Here is a 26909-nt window from a genome sequence, read left to right on the forward strand (position 1 = left end):
CCAGAAAGTGAAAAAACAACACTCAGGATAAAATAGTTTCAAATAATTTTTCTGATTAGGAATTTGTATCTCCAAATAAAAAAGAGCTCCTACAATTCAATAAAAAAGACAACTAAATTAAACAATGAATAAAGGATCCGAAACGGTATTTTTCAAGGAAAATATACAAATGGCCAATAAGCACAATGAAATGATGTTCAAAATCATTAGCTGTAAGGGAAATCATGTCAAAACCACTAGGAGAAGCCGCTTCACACTCACTACATTAGGTTATAATTAAAAAAAGTATAACAAGAACTGATGAGGACACACAGGAATCAGAGATAGCAGCCCTTGCTGGTGAGGATGTAACGCTGCGTGGCTACTTTGGAAAACAGTCTGGCAGGACCTCAGAGAGTTGAACAGTTGGTTTCTGAATGACCCAGCAAATTCTGCTCTGTGGGCACACACGTAAGAGAACTGAAAACAAATGTCCACATAAAAACTCCTACAGGAATGTTCACGGCGCCATTATTCATCACAGCCAAAAAGAAGAAACAACCAAAATGCCTATCACCTGATGAATGGGTAAACAGAGGGGCCCAGCCATACAGTGGAAAATTATTCAGCAATAGCAAAGCATGGAGTACTGACCCAGGCAAAAACGTGGACAAACACTGAAAACGTTACTCAGTGTGAAAGAAGTCAGTCACAATAGACGGTTCTATTTACATGAATTGACTCGATTTACATGAAATGTCCAGCACAGGCAAATCCACAGAGAGAGAAGAGTGGCTCCCTGGGGCTGGGGAAGACGGGGAAGATGGGAATGAGTTCTTATGCGTACGGGGTTTCCTGTTAGGGGGATGAAAATATTCTAAGATTGAATGGGATGCACAATTCTTGGCATAGAGTAAAAACCGGTGTAAATTTTAATGGGTGAATTGTATTAAAACTGTTAAGAACAAAAACACCTCGGGCCAGTACCTTCCATAGTAAATGCAAATTGCTAACTTTTATTACAGGAAGAAGAAACTGCCCTCAGCATGAAAGCAGGAGATCAGCAAATGTGAGTTAACCGAAATTGGACAAGAGCAGTTCACTTGAAACAGTTGCTGAGTGTACACGAAATATTCAGAATGAAGAAAATCAGTTTGACATCAAGATGAACGTTCTGCTTCAAATGCAGATCAAGGATTCGGCAAGCCCAGCTGCTAGAAATGACCAGAGAAGAAACCTGGTTCTTAAAACAAGCACCACATCCAACAAGGAAATGGTGGTGAGGAAAGCAGTCAGGCAAAAAACTGGAACAGTTTGCTACAAATAATTTCTCCACTGAAATTTCAAAAATAAAATGAAAGTGATGCAATGCTGTGCTGCCCTCAGGTGAATGGGCTTCCTCCGGTGCTCGACAGTTCTGTAACCCCGAATGAGAGACTCAGGAGAATCAGCATGGCTCCTGGGAGTACCCAGGTGACTGCCCACCAGCACGCTGACCACCATCACATCTGCCAGGGTTGAATTGCAGAGAAGAGACCAACTTCTGAAAGGCACAGGAAATGTTGGCAAGGGAAGAAAAGGCTGCAGTCATTCCTGGGACAGAGGCCCTCTGAGCAGAGGCCAGAAGGCTGCAGGTGAACTGGAGTGGCCCTGGGGAAGGAAGGGACCACAAGGGAGCAGATCTCAATTCTCTTCTCTCTCTCCCTTGGGTAGGAGAGAGAAAGCCTGCATCATTCTCACCTGGAACTGTGGGTTATGGCTGGCAGAAGTCGTACCGACACGGAATGATTATTCAAGACTCTGTGGGAAAAGTCCAGAAAAGAGAAGGAGTAGGGAGCCAACTCCACGAGCCTCTCAAATGCTCCTATATTTACTGTGTATAATGAAAGGAAAAAGTCATTAACAGTTGTGTGATAGTAAGTAGGAACTTGAGGAAAGACGGGAGGAGACAGGGATTGTAGAATCCACAATGAGTACAAAGGCTTAGTGTATCTTTAGGGAAGTCATGGGGTGAGGGGAATAAGATACATTCTTTAGATATGTGAATTACAAAGCAGACCACGAGACCAGCCAGGTCCTTGTTTTGGGGATAATAGACTATCTAGAAGCACACAAGCCCAACTTTTATAGCTGAGGGCCTGGGTCCTTGCTTTGCAATAAGCCGAGTGCTATCTAAAGCATCAACTATGCAAGCAAAGCATTGTCTCTGCTTTTTAAGGCAAGGAGACAGGAGTGAGGATGCACAGGCTCATGCTTGCAAAGCAGTTACTAAGCACACATTTTTCTTCTTAACATTGACAGGCGGCTGGGGTCTGTTACAATTTGTTAACCTAATCTTGGGCTCCCGCATGTAACCATTATGGAACCATTATGGAGGACACCCTAGGATATCAAATCCTAGCTCTGGGTCTTTTCCTGCCAGCTTCAGACACTCTAGCAGGATCTAGACACATCCCTGAATAACAATCCCACAGAACCACCCACACTCTTAACTCCTGGCACTTGAAACTTAATTTTAGCTCTACACAACTTAACAAAGAAAAGTTTCAGAAATAGAAGATATTACATTCTTTTATATCTCATCATATGAACTAATTTTTCTGATTGCTCTAAGCTGCTTCTAATTGGTAAAGCACCTAATTCTGCAGGTGAATTCAGTACTTTCCATTGGGCATAACTTGCCAGTTTGGGCTCGCTGAATTCTATTGGTCAAATACTGATACACTTAATTGATTTCATTGTTCATCAGTTTCAGCCGGGAGGAGAGGGAGTGTCACTCTGTTCCTCAGCCCACCCTCAACTCTTTTCTCATCAGCAACTCAGGCCTCCTGAAAATAAAACAAAAAATTTGTTTCCTTTCTACGCTTTCCACAAACCCAACAGGAAACATCAGCCTGGAGAAAGAATTCAACAAAAATGTTAAAACAAAAATCTATAAAACCTGAAGCAACTCCATCTCCGAATCATGATACACAATGTCATGAAAGTAAGTGTGTCAAGCACAAAACATGCGTGAGCCTGACCACCTGATTTCTATTCTTCAAAGGAAGGGAGGTTTTCATATTTTTTATTATCACTCTTTCTCATTGATTCTGATTAAGCCAAAAATTAGTTTATGAAATAATTAAGCACTGCAATAACAGATATTTGTTGTATCAATTATAGAAGGCATTCAGAGGGGATAGGAAAACCCACCTTTGTAAAAAATGTAAAATTTCTTCCCCTGTTAAGAACACGTATACAAAATGCAACAGAGAATTCAAATTCTTGTGGAGAGGAGCAAAAGCCACAGAATCAACAAAGTCATTACTATGAGTCAATTCAAAATTCACTAGACAAGCATGCTCAAAGCATTCAAAGAATTTTAAAGGCACACTGCAAACCATTCACTTAATGATCTGCAGGCTAGAGGAAGAATTTCCCTCTTTAACAGACAACAGAAATCTAAAGGGTGCCCCTCCAAACAAAGACGAAAGACCAATCAGGATTTAACAGTTTTGATAAATCAGCATGTTCTAAAGAACAAAATTCAGAAATTTTAAACATTCATTCAAACCACAATGAAACAAGCATTTAAAAAAAAAGAAAAAACCCCAAAGAAACTAAGCACATTGATCATGCACTTGGATCAATGAGAACGTCTTTTACCCTTCGAAGAAAGAACAGGCTATAGCCTTTAACTTGAAAATTAACACTACTTTAAAGATAACTCCTAAAATGGATTTCATCATTCATGTTGCCTTGAAAACTCTGAGGCACTTGTATCTGATCAGAAAAGCAATTCTGAGTAATAGTATGTTACAATTCAGTGCCAGTTTGCTTTAGAAGAAAAAAGAAAAGCTACTGTTCCTCAAATCCTGCACAAAGTGTGAAGTGCCTCCCTGCCTCTTTCCCCTCCTGTTTTCAAACCTGATGCTCCCCAACCCTTCTGAAACAAGTGTGAGAACCTCGTATTCCCACCAATATGTCAAATGACTAAAGAATATCAATTTACTTGTGTAAATATATGCCTACATCTTGAACTGGAGGAGGAAGGTATCAGAGGGCTACGTGGAACTTATTTCTACCTTCCTGAAATCACACACAAACATGTTCACACAGACACAGACACGTTCACACATACACAAACACATACACACTGAGTTACTGAGCACTTCACAAGCTTAGGAATTCCAACTTCTAGAAGATAACTTTGCAGTTAGTTTAAAATACAAAACTGTCAAGTTTTGAAAGACTTGATCATCTGCTAAATCATCCAAATATCAACGAGACCCAATTTGCCTTCTCTGTAGAATGTAATTTCCCATGATGTCAAAGCAGACCCTAAGAAGTACTGGATCAAAGACTCGTGTTTATCACTAGCTATGATCGTTTTTAAACAAGTAAACAGATTCAGAAAGGTATGTCCCAACATTTATTCTTATTGAAATAGCATATGTATTCAATTGTCTATACAGAAAATAGGTCCCATGATGGTGTTTAAGAGCTATTTTGTTTATTGCAATATTTATTTTTAAGTGCAGACAAGGAGGGTGGGTATTACTCAGTTGTAGAGCACCTGCTTAGCATGCACAATGTGCTGGCTTCAATCCCCAGTAATTCCCGCCCCCCCCAAAAAAAGTGTTTATTTAAAAATAAGAAAAAAGTTATAAAAAAAATGCAGACTAAAAACCACTGCAATGTAGAAGCCAGAACTATAATAAAAAACATGTGTTTTTATAAAATACTGACTGTATTTCAAACACAGGGACAACCACAAATCACCCCTGACAACCATCACGTGTGATTCTCAGCAACCCTTCTAAGTAGACACGGATGAGAAACCCAGCACTGCGGATGAGGAGGCGGAGCTCGGAGGAGCCGGGGACGCTGACCGTCCTGCTCCCCGTGACACCACGTCAGCCCAGGACAAGTGCTGACAGAGCTGCAGTGAGGGGACATGCAGCTGCGTGGAAACTTCGGGAGCTGGAAGTCCCAGAAAACACGAAAAATTGTTCAGTGAAAAACCAGCTCAAATATATTACACTGTGCCACATCCTTTAAATAGGGAACATGACTGAGACCTTTTTGATGCCTTTGTGTCCTTTATGCCATCATCAGTTATTTGCCCTCTCAGTGTGACCAGTGATGATCTGGACCCCTTATGAAGTGCACTCAGACAGCAGAGCTTTTAAAACTGTTTTATGAAGTTTGTAAGACTCTGTCTATGCCTCACACAGGCGGTCATCCATCACTTCTCAACGGTGTGGATGTACCACCTGAAATCACTCCTTTCTGCTTTTTAAAATCCCTTCATCTAATTCAGACTTTTCAACAGCAAAGCAGCAGCTCAACCACAGACAGTGGACAGCTTTTCACCAAATGGACTCAAACAGCCCATCGGACTACCTGGAAGCCCTTTTCTTCTATTAAACCCACTTCCAGGTACTTCATCATTTTCTGATTGGTGGACTTGGCCGCTGACTGGCCTACTCAGAGAGCTCCCAGCCTCACATCCGGGAGTGGGAGAGGACTCTGCTCTTGGGAGAAATCAGTGAGGAAGTCGGACATCCTCCAGTCAGGACTGCACGTGTAGAAGTGCCACAACGTGCTCAGAAATTATACCGTCAGCACCCCTGGGCTCCCATGGGCTGGTTTCACATTAACCAAATTCACGAGACACTGATGTAAGAAAACCACAAACTTAACTTATTAAGGTAACAGAATATGTGAAACTATGAACCAGACTGAAATATCAGAGTTCAACCATGAGTGCAGTTTCTCCTCCACGGCCTAATCACGGGCAGGCAGTCACATGGCAAACATGGACAGAAGCAGAGCAGGAAGGGTTTCTAGATTAACTCAATGGACTAAATTTCTGTTATACCAACAGATCTACTGCCTGGAAAACAATTAATGCTAATCACGGTGCACTCTTAGTGGACAGTGGCTGAGACACGACTGTGAGCACCTGTGTAACTCTCCTTTCCCTGTCCTTATTGGGCAAACTGATGCACAGAGGTACAGAGATCCAGGGATGCTGATACCTCTAAACACCCAAAGCCCATCCCTGGGAGCCTCAAAACAAGACAGCCAGGGTTTAAATACCAGCTCTGCCACTTACTAGCTCTGTGACCTTGGCCAACTTACTTACCCTCTGTGTGCCTCAATTTCCACATTGTAAAACTGGGATAAAAATCAAAGATTCCTTACTCGATTGTTGAGAAGATTGAAGGATTCATTTCTGTAAAACTCTCAGAAAAGAATGTAGCACATAATTGGTGCTCAACAAATATCAACTTAATATTAAAGTGATTTAAAAGTCTCCTTTCTAATCATCTTCTGTGTTTCCTGGCTAGACTAAGTCCCCAAAAAAATCCTTATTTCTCCTTTTATAAACTCTTGGGGAGCACCATTATGTTCCATACCACCACTTGTTTAAACTGAGGGAGGGGATGCCTCCTCCCCACTCCTCTTGGCCACGGAGAGTGTTTCTCCACACCGCAGACCCATGGCCCACAGCTAGCCTTTATCACACTAACAGAGTGAGGTGTGAGTCCTGAGAGACAAGCAGGGTATGTGAAACCGTTCCTTTCCTTCCAGTGCTGGCCACACTTGGGAAACACATGGGATGCTCAGCTCCATGGCAGGACAGCCCTGTGCATGATGGGGCAGATCCTCTCAAGGGAAGGCTCGCTGTGGCCCAGAGTTACCTGGGACAGGGTGAGTCTCTACTTCTGGGACACAGTATAATGACACGCATTTTCCCACAACCCTGAATTTCATGGAGAACGTGGCTTCATCAGTAACAAAGAAGACATTTATTGCCTGCCTACTCTTTTGTGTCATCTCTCAGTTGGCTGCTGGAGACAACATGTGTATGAGTATTGGATCCCCTTAAGCCCCAACATATTTGAAGTAACAAAAAATTCTGTGGTTTAACGTCGGTTCAGGGCAACTGTGTAACAGCTCTGACTTTGCTGATGCTAAATTATGGGTATAGGAACTATGGAACCTCCTCAAATATCTTTCATCATAAAACCAGCTTTCCTTATTTTCCTGTTTCTTAGTAATTGCCAAAGACTATCAAATGATGGCTTCTCACAAAATAGTAGCTAAAGTTTATGAGCCCTCTTGACATACACAGTGTGGTAAACAGTTTACATAATTTCTAATCCTCACAATTCTACAAAGCAGATATGAGCATCCCCATCTCACAGACGAGGGAAAATCTCAGAACGAACTGACTCAGGCTCACGTGGCTCAGTGGCAGCGTGTGCACGCAAACCCAAGTCAAAAAACTACACCCCTTCCTATATGTACCAAATCTCCTACCACCAATTAACACAAAGCGGCGGGGTCAATACTCAGGGAACTCAGTACACTTTTCAGCTTTAAGGTGCTCCAGAGGCCGCTTCTAGCTGTTTTATAAATTCCCGGCTCACTGGTTTCCAGCACTGGAAGAAAAGTTGGATTTTGCCATTGTTTGCACAGCAAGTCTGAAATGCTCACAGCGAGATGACAGAATAAAACTAAGTTATAAGCAGAATAATTTTTCCAGGTAGACAGACATAATGGAGACTGTGCTATTCTGAAGCATTAAGCACAGAAATCAAAATAAAATAACGTTGTTTAAGCCTTCTTTTACAAACAGGAAAATTAAGACTGTATGAAGGTGCAACAGCGCCTCCTATGGCTAAAAAGACCTTCCAGGTTGCCGGGAAACATGCAACACAAAATTGCCTGTAGGATCAGAAATGAGAATCAGATAACTAAAAGCTTATGTTGCACATACTGCACTTTGTTTCGGGGTAAGGGAGGGGTATTCAGTATTTAATCTGATATTGCTAATACTCCTGAATATAAACAAAAGACATAGGCTTATGGAAACTCATCTTAGAGGAGGAAAGAAACCAGTCCAGCCTCTTCAGTTTACAGGAGGGGAGACTTGAGACCTGGGATCTGTCCTCCTGGCAATCGGCAGCAAAGCTCTCCTAGGCCTCATGTCTTGCATTGTAGCAAAAACCAACAGATCTTTACTAGGCCTATATTCATAAAAGTAACGTCTATATTTTTCCAACAGTAGGTAATCTAAGTATCTTGCAAAATACTTCTCAAAGAGCCAGGAAATCGTAAAAGTTTGTTGAAATACAAAAACATTTATTTACATATTAAAACAGCATGAGATTTATTCTATTAAAAATGTTATATGTCAAATCAATGTTTTGATATTTTAAAACTGTTAAAAGTGCAGGAAAAAAATCAAAATTTTCTTTAATCACAAAAGAGAGAAGATTATACCCTGAAAATGATAAATGTGGATATTTCTAAACTTAATGGATCTGGTCAGAATCCAAGAATTTAAATGTCTGAGTGGATGTTACACGGCAACATGAATTCTGAGTTGTAACAATACACATTCTGTGTAAATAATCTTCAAGGTCGTCTGCTTAAGGCAATTTAACTAGTCCCTGTCTCAATAGAATGATACAGATTTCATTAAAACTTCATAGTGCACTAAAAAAAATAAATGAATCCTTGTTACTTTAAGTCATATTCATATATATCATATATATACATATTGAATATGCATCAGAAATAAGCCACACCCTTTAGTATTCAGAGTTGATCCTTCTAAAATACCTGTCATTGTGACAGCACATTTTTATTAAGCACCTCTTGGGTGCTTTGTATACAAGGCGTCTAACTCTCACAGTTAGACAAGGAAAACGATATTACTCAAATTTCACAAATGAGGAAATGTACTTAAGCCATAAAAACAACTTACCTATTCATCATTAGGAAAGAAAAGAGTAATGATTTTACTTACAATATTCACTGACAATCTTTTCTTCCATACTAAGACTATATAAAACCAATTCAGTCTTTCTAAGTATTTCTGTCAATAAGGGCCACTAGAGAAAAGCAAGTAACATCACTAGCAATGGTTGGACTTTCAAAGCCCACTTCTCTTTTGCACTATAACTATTTTTAATGTTTTGTTTTTAGTGCTCACAGAGCACTAAAATTAAAAAAAATTAACTTTTTAAGTCATTACCTGAGAATAAAACTGTTGTAAAAATGTACAATTTTAATTTATGCCACTCTGTCTCACATTCTCACTGGTGTCTCTCCTTTGAAGGCCTCATCAGGCTGAGATCACTAAAATTGGCCATTTATGGAGTCACAGGAGTTCGGGAAACCACTCAACGGGAGGCTGATTAGAGGAGCAATTAAAAATGCATCCTGTGCAGCCAGGGTTCCAGCACCGAGCTAGCCACTGCCAGCTGTGTGTAATTTGGGACAAGCTGCTCCATCTCTCAATCCCTCAGCTGCAAAAAAGGAGACAATAATACCTACCGTCAAACACCTGCTATGAAGTAAAAGATGAGGAAAGCATTTTAGCCTTAGGTAGGTGTCCACTCAGAGCGAGTTTGGTCATTATGATGATGAGGATGGGTGTTAATAAATTAAGCTAGACCAGAAAGTAGAAATCACCATAAAGGAGAAACATTTAAATCAATGAGCATTTCCTTTTGGATGGATTGCAGAATATTCTATTGATTTTTTTTAATAAAACAAAATTTGTCCATTAATTATAGATTTACAGGTTCATGGACAAGTCTCCAGAAAAAGAATTAGAGGCCTCTAAACTCTGAATACTAAGAAAGTAAAGTTTAAAAAGAATTATGGGGGAGATTATACCTCATTTGGGAGAGTATGTGCTTAGCATGTATGCGGCCCTCAGTTCAGTCCCCAGTAATTCCATTTAAAAACTTTTTTTTTAAGAAATGGAGAATTAAAGCAAAAAGTTGGAGGAATACAGAATTTTTTTAGAGACTCAACTCAGACTTTTGATGGGGAATAAAACATTCATTTCTCAGAGGAAATCTTAAAAACTATGTAAACTGGATCTGAGATGTCTAGTCTTTTAACATTATTCAAGAATTCATATTACCAAGTCTTAAAACTACCTGATAACCCACAGTGGTGATAGTGATTGTAACAGCTGCCAACACGGATCGAGCTCCGGCTAGGAATGCTCTGTTCTGACATCTCTGCCCCTGAGGCCTCACCATGCTGAGAGCACTAAATTCGGTCATTCATGAGCACCTCGTGTAAGTCCTCAATTTGTGCTTCTCAATCCCCCCTCACCAGGCCCTCTGAGGGAAGCACTGTTATCATCTTCCCCACCCGCAGTTAAGGCCACTGAGGCACAGAGACTAAACCCGATCCAGGTCACACTGGCATTAAAGGACGTCTGTATTTCTGCTGTTTTACTTTTTACAAAGGAATCTGAGATATCAATTCAAGGGAGACTGTTAAATAATAAAGTCTGTCTGGTCTCCACTTCAAAGAGCAGATACTATAAATTCCTGATGTAGGATGAGGCTGCCGCCACAAACTGACTGAACTTGAAATTAATATCCAAGATGAAGCAGCGGATACACGTAAATATTCATGATTGTCAACTCCGCTCACGGGTCTGGGCCCTTCACTGCCTGAACGGCGGTGAAATCCCCACCCATGTCAGGGAGGGAAGTGCGGCTCTTCCAGGTCGCATCCAGGCTTCACGGGCTGTTTCCCCCCACAGACTGTTGTCAACGATTAAAAACCTCTCAAGATTTTTACACCATGCAAAACTGAAAGACATTTCTGCAGATGGAGCACTTTCTCAGGCTTAAACCTTTTTTGCCTACACTCAGCAAGGGGGAGAAAAGAAACATGACTCTGCAAAGTCTCTGAGCCTCACCACTCACAGGAGTAGAACTGCCTCAGCACAAGATGACTGTTCACATTGCAGGGTGAGAACAAAATAAAGCCGCACCAACCACAGGCACTCCCAGAGACAGCGCTCAGGAGTCTTCTGCACACTCACGGTTGTGCAGCCCTCACCACCATCTATTTCCAGAACACTCCATCATCCCAGAAGAACCCCCCTGTCACTATCAGTCATTCCCCAACCCCCTTCCACCCAGCCCCTTGCAACCATCACCTGCTCTCTGCCTCTGCATTTGCCTATTCTGCGCATTTCATATCACTGAAGTCAACAATATGTGGCCGTTTGTGTCTGGTTCCTTTCACTTAACGTGCTGTTATCAAGTCTTGTTCATGTTGAAGTGGTATCAACATTTCTCTCTCTCTCTTTTTTTTTTTTTTTTTGAAAACGTTAAAGTTTATTAGAAGGTGGTAAGTACTATCAAAAAGAGTAGAGAGGAGCATAAGGGGTGGGGATTCAAAGGGAAAAGGGCGGGTTGAGTAATCAGGGTGGACTTCCCATAACAGGTGGCCTTTTTCATCTTACCCTTTATTTTTTTTCCTTTTTATTCACCCTTACGTATGAATAATATTCCACTACATGGAGATACTACATTCAGTTCATCCATTCAGCAGCTATGTATGGACGACGTCCAGAAGAATGAGTGTAAGAGGTCACTAGCAGGGATGGCATTTAAGCAAAGTGCAAGATGTGCTTTAAAAAAAAAAGCCAACAAACAGAGGCACAAGGAAATTCAGTCTGTTTCTGAGCAAAGTGCATGCTTGCTTCGGCAGGACTACAGTGAAGGGCTGGGGAGGATATTGGCAGGAATCACGGAGCGGGAGTCACCTGAGAAGACTCACCACCGAAATCAGCTCAGCCAATTCTCCTCCCTCATGTGTCTAGGTTTCTCTTATTTCATGTAATAGCACTTTAACTACACATCTGATCATCTCATCAGACCAACTTACCTCGAAGCCACAGAAAATCATTCACTGACCGGAGCAGCTCCAGGACAAAACTGTGATGGACCAGGGAGTCCTGCAGCATCCCAGCCTGCAGGCACAAACCCCACATGTGCCTTGGTGATGTCCGGAAAATAAAATGCATGGAAATATCTCACTGCTGGTGTACGACATCTGCCCCCAAATTGCCACAAAATCATGCTGGCAAAGCACAACTCAACCCTCTCACTACAAAAAAAAAAAAAAAAAAAAGCTAAGAAGGCAAATTTAGGCTCTGCCATTGAAAACCAGCAACCATAACTGCCAGTATCTGAGCTGGAACGCTCCTGACTTCAAAAACCACTGCGCACTTACTTTTCAAACGGGAAAGCATATATGTATTCCACGTAGATGATATTACAGTAGGATTTTTCGTTTCGAAATTTCCAGTTCAACATTAGCACAAGAAAGATTATGTTTCAGCTTTTAAAAAACACAATTATCTTCCACTTTCTTAATTTTGAACCTATTATTATTTTATAAATGGAGCTATGCTTCATATTATAAACCAAGTGTTTGGCTTCTGCAAACAAGACATTTATGACCTATTTCAGAGCAAATTTTAATGATGTTTTGAGAGGTGGGGCCTGGGGCGCTCACTAACAGCTCTTTAAATACTGATAAGGATGTGCTATTAAGTAATGCAAAGGCTCTAACTCCACATTAACCAGGAAACCAAAGAAACTACACCAAAGCCTTACTTTATCATTTTTAAATATTTCTATTTTTTGAATATTAAAGTTCTTAAAAGATATGATTTTTTTGAGAAAGACAACAGCTGTATTAAATTTCCTCTCACCAAGAAAGCAATCTTTATCAAGAGTAAAAACCCCTATGGAAATTCAAAAGACAGGACGTTTCTAGCTAAGTGAACATGCAGATCTGAACACAAGCCTAAATCCTATCAGATATCACTCGAACGAGGTCAACAAAGTCCTGAGCTACCCTGGAACTTAGCTCTTCTCTTCCAAATGTTGGCTGAGCTAAGATCATCACACACGGCAGGGAAGAAGAAAAGAGGAAAGTCCACCTGGCAGTCTCCATCTGTTTTCTTCAAGCCAAAAGGCGCCACAAGGGCGGCCCAGCTAACAAGTCCTCCCCATAAGGAAATCCGGCATCCACACTGCCCCTGCCTTCCTCAAGCAGCCCCGACGCCCCTCTCCCACTTGTGGCCTCCCAGCCTGTGAATGGTCTTCTAATGTCACTCCCAGTTGGTGGCAACCCCCCCTCTTCCCCGCTACACACACACACACACACACACACACACACGTGGAGCCAATGCAGCCTTCCCAAAGCATAAATTTGATTACATCACCCCACTTCAAACCCTTCAGAGGCTCCCTGGTAGAGTTCTAGCTCCACCCCGACCCTGCTCGCCCATCCTCACCTCAGTACCCAGGTCCCTAGTGACCTCAGGGGCCCCCTGACCTGCTCCTACTTCCCACTTGCCTCCAGGTTCATTTTGACTTTTTCTCAAGGAAGCCTACCCTCCCTCCAACCTCTGCAATTTGGTCCTCTGTTCCTAGAACATTATAGGCTAAGTCAACTTCTGACACTGCTAAGCTCCCAAGGAGCATTTTGCTTACTAATGTGGGTCCAACTTCTCTCCCCTAGACACTCAGAAGTGTGCCTGTTATGAATAAATGAATGATGGGGTGGGTCTCAAAGGGACAGCCAGACCTGCTCTCGCCCGTCCCGACCTTTCTTACTGTAGAATATCAGAAGCAAAACCAGAAGTACCTTTCCGGAGGGTCACTTCCTGCTGACACCCTTCACTGCCTCCTGTGTCAGTTCTAGTAAAACCCAAGCTCTTCCAAATCCTTCCACCCAGGCCCTCTCCAGTGTCCTCCCCAGCAGGGGCACCCACCACCCTGGACCACAAATGGCACTCTCCCCGAGTCCCCACTGCACAAGCCTCCAGGCTTCTACCCGGGCTGCTCTGCCACATGAGCCACAGTCTTCACGCTTTCTACTGGCTGACCCTTACTCTGTCTTCAGAACTGAATGTAGAGCCCATTTCTTCCAGGAAGTCCTCTCTGATAATATCCTTTAGGTCTTGGCAGGGCTCCCTCTATAACAGCACTGCATGGTGACCAACTGGGTGTTTGCTTGCTCCTTTGGGACCACGACCTATTGGGGGCCATGTGGGAAGGAGTGAGAGATTACAAGAGGGGTGGGAGAAGCAAAAAGCAAAAATCACAGCTGAAGTCCCAAATTCAAATATTCTTTCTCAGAAAAAGAATAAAATATTTCACAAGTGTGCAATTTGGCTACTATTTTTGTGGCTTGCGGAAAGCAAGGGCTTGGTGTTCTAGTCCAAAACCCAGGTTACATGCAAAGAAATGTATATATTCATATCCAAAGGAAACCAGAGCTGCTCAACAAAAGTTTGCAGTCAGAATTGAAAGGAATTTTGATAAAAGCAATCTCTCTCTCTCTCTCTTCTTTCTTTTCTGGCATCATATAATTTTAGAAGTATTTGCGTGACTAAGAGATGGCTACAGCCCGTGATTCTGCACTAGAGAGTTTGGGCTGAGGAAGCCCAGATTACATTCACTGTGTAAATGCAATCACACCAACACACTGACAAGCGCCCTTGTGAAGGAGCTGATGTTCCAAAGCAGGCAAACTAATGCAGTAAGAAAACTCTAAATAGAAAGTAAGAAATGCAATGTTCTGTACTCAATTTCATTCGATATATGGGTCATTAACTGATAGAATATCTTTACTAATGTAACCCAAAAATAAATTGTCAACATCGATTTTCTTCATCTGACCGTTTTATGCTAACTTTGGATATCAAACCCTCACTCCATATGGAAAGCTCAGGCCTACGCTGCAGCAGTTACATCCCGTGGAAGAAAGCAGATCAAGGGAGAACTGGAGAGTTTCCCTTCAGAAGCTGCTAAGTCTGGTTTTGCACCTGTACGTCATTTGCAACCACGTCATCGTCAAGGAGTAAGACCTTACCTCTGTGGGGCGAAAAGCACTGCGGTGCTTCCGAACCATCAAAGAACACTGAGCTTTGTGAAACAGTCCTGAGGCACTTAAATCGCACTTTTTCTGAAAGGCTCCAAAACTGACCCACTTCACCATTCCAGGTACAACAGGGAGGTACCAGAATTAGTAGAGAAAACATGCCCTTGAAGTCTGACAAGTCCCTGCTTGAATCCTGCTACAGCATTTACTAGCCGCTAAACGGACCAATTCCTTAACCCCTCTGAGAAGTCTTCCCAATCTGCAAAAGGGGGCTGCCACCGCCAACCTGGGAGGCATGGATGAGAATGCAACACGCAAGTAGGGCTGCCGACTGGTACCTGACACGGGGCCTGGCTAGCTTCCCTCCGCTGCCCTTGTCCCCCTTTAAACTTGCACTGTTCCCCCGATAAGGATCAAACCCCTGAAACAGACTGCCCGAATCTTCTGTGTATCCCTGGATACATGCATTACCCTTAGGAGGCAAGGAAAACAACTGCCTCCTCCCCTGTCACTATCAATGTTCTTAAGATTCTGGGTATTTTTAACTCTATTTTTCAGGGAGACTATTCCAGGACTTTGCAAGCACCATTCCCCAGGTTGGCTTCCCTCCCAGCGCCCATCACTTCTCACCTCAGATCCTCTGTCTGATTGCCTTCTGTTCATTGGAAAGCGAGTCCAGTAGGGTGGCGACTCCCAAGGACTCCCTCCCTCCCTCACAGGTGAGTGTGACTATTTTCTCCCCACTCCAACTCCAGCTCCTTAGAATTCTACCCTCCCTGACCCTGCAGACTCTGCATCTGCCCAAGACACACACGTGGCCACGACCCTCCCTTCAGATTTCTTCCTGGCTGGCCCTGCCCAACCCCCGGCCCCTTAAGGATAAATGGCATTAGTGTGAAAATCGCAAACGCCGCTGACTGACACACCAAAGCTGCATGGTCTGGGATTTCCTCCAACCCAGGCACAGCCCTGCCTGCCTCAGCCTCAGTCTGAAGCTCTCAAGATGATCTAATTCACATGCAAGGCTGTGAACACCAGCTAAGAATGACGACTCCCAACGTGTATCTCTAGTCCGGCTCCTTCACCTGAGCCCCAGGGCCATAGACCCGAGTGCCTCTTTGAAGTCCTAACTTGGATGACAAATGGCATCTTAAAAATGCCTCATGTCCACCATTTACTCTGGAATTCGATTCCTGGCAGGTACCTCCCAGACACCCCATTTTAGTAACAGCCCCAGCACCCACCTATGTGTTTGAGGTCACATTCAATTTCCACTGTTCCCTACCCCAAGCCCTGCCCTGGAATCAGTCCTGTTATTTCCGTCGCTAAGCCCATCTCAAGTCTGGTTTTGCAGGGACCACGGCCGGAACCCCACAAGCTCACAGCATGGTGCACTGAGTCACAGTCCTCCAAAGGGTGCTCCCTGGAGGGGGAGGCATCTCCTGCCACTGGTCACCTCAGAAGGCACTGGATTCTCACAAAGGAGGCCCAGGAGAAGGGACACAAGATTCTCCCGTGGTCTGAGGTTTGAAGGACCCGAGGTGTGGGGGAGCTTCTAATTAGCAGACACACTTGCCAGTAAGCAGATGAGGATGGAGGAACCTAGGCAAGGCTGTTCTCACTCCAACCCCTGGGCTCTCAGGAGCCACGGGAAAGGCCTGTGTCCAGGGCATAGCCTGGCCATCACAGATCCCAGCCTGCATTTGCCAACCCGGACAGACTAGACTCCTTCTACTTGTGACATTTACTTCTGATCTGTTCCCCACCCACAATGTGATGGACTCATTCAGATATTCTGGCCTGTCTCAAGCGAGACAAATTCAGTGAAAAATGAAGTGTCCACATTTGGACCAGAGCATGAAAGGAGAAACAAGGCCTCATGGTCAGCATGATGGTGGTGGCCAAACCCTTCCACCGGGTGAGATGAACCATGGTGGGGGTGAGAATCCAAGGTCATAGGTCGGCCAAAGCATCTTCCTTCACAGTTGACTGGGGTGTTGGAGACTCACTACAGCAAACTAACGACAAGGCCGACATTGGTGGACGTCAGCTGCAACAGACACGGAGTCAGCTTAATTTACTGCCAACATGGGTCAATAGTAAAGGCCGGTGCAGGGAGGCCTGCATGGCTGCTGAGGCAAACCACCGACCCGGCTCTGAATGCCCACTGGCTGGAGCAGAGAGGAAGCTACGGTCCCCTTTAGCAGTCCCTATATCCACCAGATGCAGGTGAGCCAGCTACTTAGGAGAAGGACATGTTGTCCTGATACTCAGAAAAACCAGCCTCGTAAAGGGAACAAAATAGTGGCATGGATTTTAGACGCACTTCTGCCCCTTTATGAAGGCAAAGTAAAGTAAATGGCACGGGAAGTAAAATGCAAAAAAAAAAAAAAGTTAAATAACAAAACGGTGACTGCTTCCTCCAACAGCTGCTCACCCCCGAGCCTGCCACTTCCTCACCAGTGACCGCCGGCCAGGCAGCGCCGTCACGCACGTCACACAGCGACAGCCAGGAACCGAGTGCCAAGCACATTTGTGTAAAAGCAGGAATCGAGCAAGATGCTGCAGAATTTGGCTTTACAAGTTTAAATACTCCATGAAAAGCATCCCTCAGCAGCCGCCTAAATCAATTCGCATCTCACTTCTTCAAAACAATCAAACAAATTTAATAAGGGTGCATTTGTCACCAAATATAAGGAGGACCAAACTGTTTCCTTAAAGCAAGGATTTTAAGAGTTATCAAACACCAGTGGGTGATGTGCTAACAAAAAATTAGAAAAAAAAAAGATGGCAAGGATAACACAAGGATCAGGGCAGCTGTTAAGTTTTTGATTTTTAAAGCGATGGAGACAGCACGGAGGGCGATCTAGCTATTTCCAATGCAGGGTGTGCACAGCCCACATTTTCAGACGCAACAACATGCTCATAGGGCAGTACAAGAGAAAAAGGAATAAAGAAAAAGGAAAAGAGGAACAAGAGAAAATTAGAAACACACAAGAACAAAAATGAGTTTGACAGCACGTACAAGAATTTACGTGAGTGTGTGAGGCCAGGGACCCGGGGATGGTGAGACCCACCCTCACCTCCTGCTCCAGGGAAGGCAGGGGCCTGAGGGGAGCGGCGCTGCCGGGGGACCCCAACGTGGTCAGCGCCCCTAACCAAAACTCCACCTACATGGGTCTAGGCAGGTCTTAAGCTACAAATTGTGGTCACATTTCAGGCTGGACAGTTTTTCGCACTCCCACCAAGAGTAGCAGGAGAGAATTAGGCTCTGTTCCTGCACCAAAGCATTGTTTAAAAAATTAATGTCTGCGGAATAGTAAAAGCAACAATGGAGTAAAAGTGACTGGAGGAGAACGTGCTTGACCCGAGCTCACTGGCCGCGTTATCTCACTGACGTTCAGATGCTGGCTGAGACCTTATGATACCAAAACAGACAGACGCACCAGGAGGGAGGTTTAATGAGCTGCTATATTTTGATGCCGGGAGCCATGCCTGGTACACGAGGTTCTGGGTAAACAATGGTGACATTGTCAACCGCTATGGGCTAAGCACATATCCAGCTACTCCGCCAAATCCCAAGAGCAGACTTCAAAAGGCAAAAACAAGCTGGCATTCTCTAGTGGGTCAGCAGACTCAGAGCCAAGCAGTTGCTGAGCAAAAATGTCACCAGTGCCTCCTGTGACAAAAGAGGAGGCACTGGCCTGGGGGCTGGGGCAGGGCTCCAGGCTTCCGCTGCTCACCCACCAGTCTGTCCAGGGGGAGAACATGGTCCCTGCTTACATTGCACCGATGCACCTACCTTGACTGATGCCTAGGGGATCAGCAGGAGGTGACATGTGAGGTGAACGGAGCCAGCCTCGGTGTAGCACGGTGCTGGCAGCCATGCCCTCAGCAGTGCCCAGGCTCCTAAACCTGACACCTCATCTCCAAGGAGCAGATGGGGAGCACGGGCATGTAGATCACAGGGCCCTGTGAGGACAAGAACAGATCATGGCCACGACATGCCTTGCCCCTTCCTTAAGCATGTCCGGAAGTAACAGAAAATTCATCCAGAGCCCGCTAGGCACCTCACGCAGGTGGGACTCGGGTCCTCTTGCCTATCACTCACAGGGCTGTTCTGGATATTCTTTTTATCAATTCTATGGCATCTTCTCCTCCAACATACCAACAACCAGAAAGTAGAAGCTGATCTTAGTTAAGTTCAAGAATCACAGAGCACCGCCTCCACAGCGGGCCCAGCAGCATGTGCCAGGCCCTCCGACCGTCACCTGTGAGACCGCCATGAGCGCTCTCCGGACTCAAGACCCGAGGCCGTAGGCCGGGGGCACACAGATTCCCTCACTCTCCCCAGCAAAGGGGGACCACCTCTCGGCAAAGGCATCTCACCCTCTTCTGCCCGAGGGAGAGCACGATAGATACACGGGGAAACAGAGTAGAAGGTGGGGGTTAGGCAGCACAGAAGAGCTCGTCTGTAATTCCGAGGCAAAGTGGGGCCGTTGACTTAATCACTGGGACAAAGTGAGGATGAACATTTCTCTGCTCTTCCCCATACTCCGTGATACGCCTTTCCCTGCATAAGGAGTTCATTCGGAGGTCCCTGGCGGTGTTTCTGATGTCCTAACGTGGCATGGTGGCTGTCGGGCAGGAAGAGAGGGCCTGAGCAGAACAGGTGCTGAGCCTGGGAGGCAGGAGACACTGGCTCCAAGCCAGCTCAATCAGCTCCTCATTGTCCCTCTCAGGATTCAGCATCTCATCTATAAGCAAATGGATGAGACTGTCCCAGGAAAGGCTGCCCAACAGAAATGAAATGAGAGCCATGTAAAGAAAGTTTCCCAGTTGCCACATTTAAAACGGTAAACAAAGAAACAAACCAACAAACAAAAAACAAGTACTAGAAACTGATTTTAAGAACATATCTTACATAATCTGCTGTATGTAAAATACTATCATTTTGACCTGTAATCAATATAGGAAGTAACAAGATAGTTTATATGCTTTTAGTAGACAAGCCTCAGCTTCTCATGTGCATTTGAACTACAGCACATCTCAGCTCAGACCAGCCTCCTCCCCAGTGCTCCTAGCATCAGTGGCTGTGGCTACTCTATTGAACAGCAACTCCAGGGGTCCCACCAGGGTCCTGGCTGAAAAGCAGGAGTAAGTGTCCACACTAACACTAAAATGATCTCTCTGAAACAAAGGTGGATTCACTTTTAAATGTCTGTAAAACGGCAGGCTGCACCCCCCTCCCCCCTTGGCTACAAGACAGTCCTATTCCGTGCTGAACACTTTCTGGATGGAGGGAAGAAACCCGGCACACAGCCAGGGTGGACTGCCCTCCAGGTAAACTTACCTGCTGTCTGTGTCCAGTCCCACGAAGTCCTCCTTCTCAAACGGCATACAGAGGAGTGGGGTCTTGTCCCCAGACTTGTCAGGGGCCCCATCCAGCCACTTGGACTTGAGCAAGATGAAGAGAGACTCAGTGAAGTCCTCGATCCTCTTCTCCACCACCCTGCAGTCCTCGTAGATTGAAGGCCACGTCGGTGCGCGGCTGCTTGGATACCTCCCCATGCAGCACAAAGACAAAGAGCTGAGAGTCATTAAGCGTGGTGCCATACAGCTCCTCTGCATGTGGAGCTTCTCGAAGGCTTTGGCCGAGAGGCAGTCGGTAATGATGACAAGGCCCACGAACTTGCGGTGTGTCTGGAAGCCGCTCCATCCATTCTCGGGTGCATAGTGGTGCCTGTAGTGCATACAGAGTGCCCCCTGGGAGCTGCACGGGCTGATCTGGCTCACCAAGGAGATTAGCCTTTAGATGCAAAAGAAATTCTCCTCTGAGATGATCCCCACTGGTTGGACCACCACGGGAAGGGTCTCATAGTCCTCAGCACACTGCACATAGACAGGGATGCTCATGTTGCATGCCCTGCCAAGAGGGGAGAGGAGATCGAGGTAAATATTGTGCTGTGGGCTGCGGGCGCCTCTGGGTTGCAGTGACCTGGTGTGTACCAGCCAGAAGGCAGGGGAAGCCCAAGCAAATCCGGGGGTACACTTTGTCCTTCAGAGCCTGCACATGGCTACCGTAGCCCGGACCACATTACCCAGCTTTTGGTCTAGGCTTCCTGCCCCTGCAGAGAAGGGTCATTTCTTGTTTTCTGTTTCCAAGCACCTAGCAAGGCCCTGATGCAAAGTCACTGCTCAAAAATGCTGAATGAAGAAATGAAAAAAGGAACTGCTTTCCGCAACCCCCTTCAGCAGAATATAAAGAAAAGGACAACAGTAGAAGCAAAAGATCTGGATTTCAAATCCAATTTATTTGAACTCCTAAGCTGAAGAATAATGGATAAGAAAACTTGCCTTGGGAAGGAGGGTACAGTTCAGTGGGAGAGCACGTGCTTATCACGAACGAGGTCCCAGTACCTCATTTTAATAAATGAAACAAATAAATAAACCTAATTACCCTCCTCAAAAAAATACTTTTTAATTCAAAATTCAAAAAAAACCTTGCAATTGACACAACATTGTAAACTTGACGATACTTCAATTAAAAAAAAAAATCCTTGCCTTACAAGAATATATCTGGATTACGGAAGTTTGCAAATGTAAAATGCCTAGGGTACCACCTGCATAAAATGGGGTGACTACAAATTTACCATCCCTCCTTTATGAGCTATATTTCCTTTGGGTGGGTTATAACCTCTCAGAGCTAATTTTCTCAGATTTAAAAAAAAGTAAACATTACCTGATTCTCAGCACTGCTGAAGAATCAGATAACCCTATGAAAGCATCTGACCCACAGAGGTTACTCAATAAATGTTTGTTGAATGAATGAATAAACAAGCAAAATGAATGCTGCTCCCTTCCACAGACCATCATAATGGTACTGCCTGGAAATCCCAAGCCCACGTTCCACCCGTCTCTACACTAACCATGTGGGTGATCTGGGCAGGCCTGTGTGCTTCTCTAAGCCCCAGTTTAATCGTGAATAGAAATGAGGGCAATAACACAAACCTCAAATTGTTAGTGAGTCAGTAATGAATTGTACCCCAACTTTGCAAGATGGAACCATTAAGGAAAACTGGGCAAAGGGTCCATAGGCCCTCTCCATATTATCACTTACAACTACATGGGAATCTACATTATATCTCAAAATAAAATTTCTACTTTTTTAAAGAGGCTATTGAGGTTAAATGAGCTCACTGTCTCAAAAAAGGAACACACAGAACAAATAGGACAATGCCCAGCACATGAGATACACTCAGTTAACATTCCCACTGAACCCACTGATCCCTCCAACTTCAGAGCAAGAGGATGGGTCCTCGTGGCAAGAGGCCACTGCACCTGAAGCTAACAAAGCTAATGGTGCTCACTTCCAAGAGACCCTGTCACCACCCTTGTTCTAATTTTCTATTTGTAATTTTTTTCTTTTTATTAAATAGAAACTACCAATTGCATAGCCTTCACCTGACTAGACATCATGATGGCAGCCCTTCAAAACCTGACCACAGTGATCATGATGGCAGCCTTTCTTGGTGAAACAATAAAATGAAAAGCCATTTCCACAAGACCTCTGTGTAAATCTACTAGGGAACTTCATCCTTGACTGAGGAAGAGGACTGGGGAGGAGGGGGCAATCTGGGGCATAGAGAACTATGGGCCACCTGTCCCATGATGGACTTTAGACTCAACCCTCACCCTCCAGGAAATTTAAAGTACACAGCGACATAGTGCTATGGGCAAGATTTTTTTTTTTTAAATCCCTGAATCCCTTGCAGGTCTTGTTTCTACTGAGACACAAATAGATTATGTGTATAATGTTTCACAAAAGCCTTAAAATATTATCACCCCAATTGACACATCAAGAAACTGAGGTAGAGAGGTTTATCACATTGTACAAGATTAAAGAGAGGCCAAGACAGACACCATATTTAAATCCAAGCCCCTGCTCCAGTGCTCACAATAGAAAGTGTGACATACTGCCCCTTTTCTGCCCTCTCCCTGCAATAAATCTCTGAAGAGTATTTCCTGTGCCACCTGGAATCACAATCACATCAATTTTCCACAAAGAGCTATGTCACTCCTTGCAGGACGTAACAAAATCTAAAGTGTTGGGATGGGAGGAGAGATTTGCATTTTCTGTTTCTCAAAGGAAACATGGCTTTAAAAGAAACTGAAAAGCACTTATCTAGTGTAAGCCCTCATTGTGCAGAGAAAGAAACGGAAGGTCAGAAGATATGAGGAAAGGGCCTTATTAACAAATATTGCCTCAGCGCAGCAACAAGCCAGCCCTGGGCACTGCTGGGGGAGGATCTGGGAGGCCAAGGAGAATGAGTGTTAGAAAACGGAAAGAGGAGAAGCATACAAGGCTCTGTCTCTACACCACCATAGCATGAAATACCACCAAATTACCCAGTATGGGAGCAGGCAATAATAAGGTGGGGTAAACAGGTTACAGAAACCTGGAAGTCTCAACCATAGTGGAAATTCCAACATTTACTATGTTTTTTTCCCAGTTCAAGCATCAACTCAGTGGGCACTCTGTACCAGGGACTACACTTGGCCTGGAGTTCTCCCATATACAGATCTCAATTACCACGTGTGCAAACCACATAAAGGCCACCAGAAGAAAAGCGCTCACAGATAAGATGGAATTACTGAAACTGAAAGCAGCCAAAGAGCTTATATTACTAGGAAAAACGGTGCTGCTAGAAATGGACTCATGGACATAGAAAGCAAACTGTGCTTAGCAGGCAGGAAAGGGTAGATTAACAGATACACATTAATAAATATAAAATAAATGATAAGAACCTACTATATAGCACAGGGAACTATATTCAATTTCTTGTAATGAGTTGTACTAAAAACAATCTAAAACATATGTATATACAAATGCATATGTTTATAGCTGAATCTCTGCTGGACACCTGAAACTAACATTGTAAATTGACCACACTTCAATAAAAATTAAATTAAAAAAATAGCTAAAAATAAAAGCAACGCCATTAAGAAAAAAAAAAATGAATACTGTAATGCCCTTATCTGTTGGTGCTGGAGAATCCTCGTTGCAAGCACCAAGTCCGCTGGATCACTCCAGCACTGGCTGTCACTCTTTCTGACCACCAGAGAGTCACTTGGCTTCACTGAGGTTACTTTTCTCTTCTGTGAAAGGCTACAGTAGCAACTAACGATGTATAGAATCCCATCATTCACAAGCCCAAAAATTAGTGAGGACTTCCCATGGGCCAGGCTCTAGAGAGATGAAAAGATATGGTCCCAGATATATTCACGGGTAGAAGAAATTTATGCCATAAAGACATTAATTCTTCCTGTTTTTATACACAGATTCATTGCAATTCAGATTAGAATTCCTACCAGATTTTTCATGGAATGTAACAACTTAATTTATGGTCAGGAACAGCCAAGAAACTTCTTTAAAAACACCACTGGGGAGGGGTGGATATGACACTCATTTCCACTGGTCTTTCTGATGTGATGAAAACGTTCTGGAATAATAATTGTTGCACAACTGTGAATATGCTAAAAGTTGCTGAATTGTACCTTTTAAATGGATGGACTTCACGGTGTGTGAACAATATCACAATAAAGCTGTTATATGAAAAAATATTTCTTGACAATTATCTTTCCCTCTATACTACTAGTCTGCCCCACGATTTAAAAAAACAAAAAACCAAAACAAACCAAACCCTGCCAGGAGCTCTTTAGGACTGCAATGTCCCTGGGTCTCCAACGCCTCTGGTGGTGCTTTTCCTGTTAACGCACCCTAGCTGGGCTGGGCTAGTTAGGGACTGAAAGTATCTTTTTAAAATCGACGGTCACACGTTTCACCCTGGGAGTGGGAAGGAAGGAGGATGTCACAGCCTCATGCCTTCTGCTCATTTTTAACTGAACCAAGCCCTGCTTTCAACACTATAATCCCTGGCACTATAAAAACACGTGACATCAACAAGCACCGCCATCATAACACCTGAAATTGTTCAAGGTACTTACCTGGGGCAGAAACACTGAGGGAGGAGACAGAAGCTCCCTCAGCACTGAGGATCCACTTTCCCGACTCCACCAGAAGCTGGGCTTGACAGCCAGAGGCTCTCAGTCCAGGGAGCAGCTCCCACGCCGCTGAGCTTGTCCTCAGGGAGCAGGAAAGGAAGAGCAGGGCAGCCCCGGGGTCGCGGGGCAGGGAAAGCGGGGGGGGGGGGTGGAAACGCGGGCTGCAGCCCCGCTCGGAGGCCAGCACCAACCCCAGCCGTCCGCCCCCGTCCGGGTCCGCAGACCCCGCCCGCACGGGACACAGCCCGCCCAGGGGCGGGGACGGGCCTGCGGCCGAGGAGAGGCAGCCCGGGAAGAGAGGACTCTAGGGCGGGAGAGGGGAAGGGGACACCAGCCGCGGACTGAGGGGAGCCCGGCTGGGTGAGAGGCTGCAGGTGCACACCTGGCCATGGACAGCTGTGGCCGGGGCGCCGGGGTAGGTGGCACGGGCAGAGGGGTCTGGCCCGAGCAATTCAGCTGAACACAGGCTGAATGGCGCCCTGGGGGGCTATGACATGCCGAACGCCCTCCCGCAGCCGCCTGACCCCTTTCACGGGAGCCCCCCACCTTGCATTTCCACAGCCAGAGGCCCCGGCCCCGGGCAGGAGCTAAAGGCCTACCGGTCGACAGAGCTGAGAAGACTTTGGGGCCGATCCCCAGCTCGGAGCTGGAGCTTCCAACCCGCGGTCCAGGTGGCACTGACTGCCCATGTGCAGGAGGGCCAGCGATCCACTCTGGGTTCTGCGAGAGAATGTGGGTTAGCGAGGGAGGGAGAAGATGGGATGGGGAGGAGAGGAGGGGAAAAGTGGAGGGAGACAGATGGACAGGAAGAGCAGAGAAAAGGGAGGGATCTGGAGAGGGAAGGGTCGTAGCGGTGATGGAGAGAAAAAGCTTTACCTCTGGGGGCACCCGAAGGAGGCGGCAGTCCTGCCTCTGTACCATTCTGTAACCCTTCAAGGCCCGCAGCTCATGTTTTACCTCTCTGATCCAGCCCTCCATCCGATGCTTCTGCAGAACCCCTATGGGTATCACACCCGTTGCCCCCACGCGGAGCTGGGTTTTCTGTTGCTCTGGGAACCAAGCACCCACAGGTATTGTCGCTCAGAACTACCTTGGGAAGAGTACATATTCCCCTTTTACACGCTGGGAAACAGGCAGGCATGATCTCTGCCTTAGTTCCACTCTCAGACGTTGGGCTGGCGGGGAGCGGGGTGGTACAAGATCAGAGCCCCAGACAGAGCAGACTGCCTGAGTGTTGGTGCACAGTCCCCATCCCTTCCGGGTAAACCACACCCCACCCTAGTGGAACCATCAAGGGCTCACAGTAGTTCCCTGGGTGTGGGAGAGCTATCCTCATGTGAAGGAAAAGCCCAGCTGGGCTAACAAGCTAAGTCACAAATCTAAGTGTCATAAGTGTCGGTTTACTGATCTAAATTCTGCTGGGCTAACTCGTAAATCTGAAGTTTAGTGTCAGTTTACTGGGCTAACAAGCTAACTCGTAAATCCAAGCTCAACAAGTGTCACTAACGTGATCTATTACAAGTTGATAAGCTCCAGTGTACTGATTCCTTGATTTTTGTTGTTTGAGCCTTATTGGCTAATACACCTTACTTGTAATTAACCCTTTAAAACCTCATGTGCACGTCTTGGAGGTGCTCAGAACTTCGGAGCAGAAGCCCCTCTGAGCCCGCCGGCATAATAAATCTGAGTACTCCAACTCTCCGAGTGGTGCTTGTTTCTTGGCTGGCCTGTTTTTTCCATAACACTCAGTTCCATTGGCCAGCTTGCTAGCTAGATAGGAGTGTTACCGAGTCCAAATTCATTCTCCTCAGTGAAGGACAGGCTAATAAGTTGGGAGACCAGGTGTTGGGGCAAGGAATAGCAAGTTTCTGTAGACCTAGATGGCAAACTAATGTCCTGGAAAATCATCTCCCCAAGTCAGAATTCAGGCTCCTTTCCTACGTGCTTGGTTGTTGCAATCTTCTTGGTGTAGGAATTCCTTCTTGTTAGAATCCTTTGTTCTTGCAGCTATCTGCCTGGGTCAAATCTCTGTAAACCTCCAACAAAACAAACGTTATTTTCTATTCTGTAATTTGTTATCTTTTTATGAATGAAAATGTGTTAAATATCCTTAAAGGTCAGAGCCTTCAGAATAGCTCTCTTCT

At 45.0% G+C, this 26909-nt stretch overlaps 1 pseudogene; it reads right to left on the reverse strand.

The window, feature by feature from the left end:
• The window catches only part of LOC141579765 (trafficking protein particle complex subunit 9-like), a 53263-nt pseudogene extending 32647 nt beyond the window's left edge, over positions 1-20616 (reverse strand).
• Positions 20617-26909: the final 6293 nt, after the last annotated feature.

Source organism: Camelus bactrianus, chromosome 14 (assembly GCF_048773025.1).
Source record: "Camelus bactrianus isolate YW-2024 breed Bactrian camel chromosome 14, ASM4877302v1, whole genome shotgun sequence".
Taxonomy (NCBI): Eukaryota; Metazoa; Chordata; class Mammalia; order Artiodactyla; family Camelidae; genus Camelus; species Camelus bactrianus.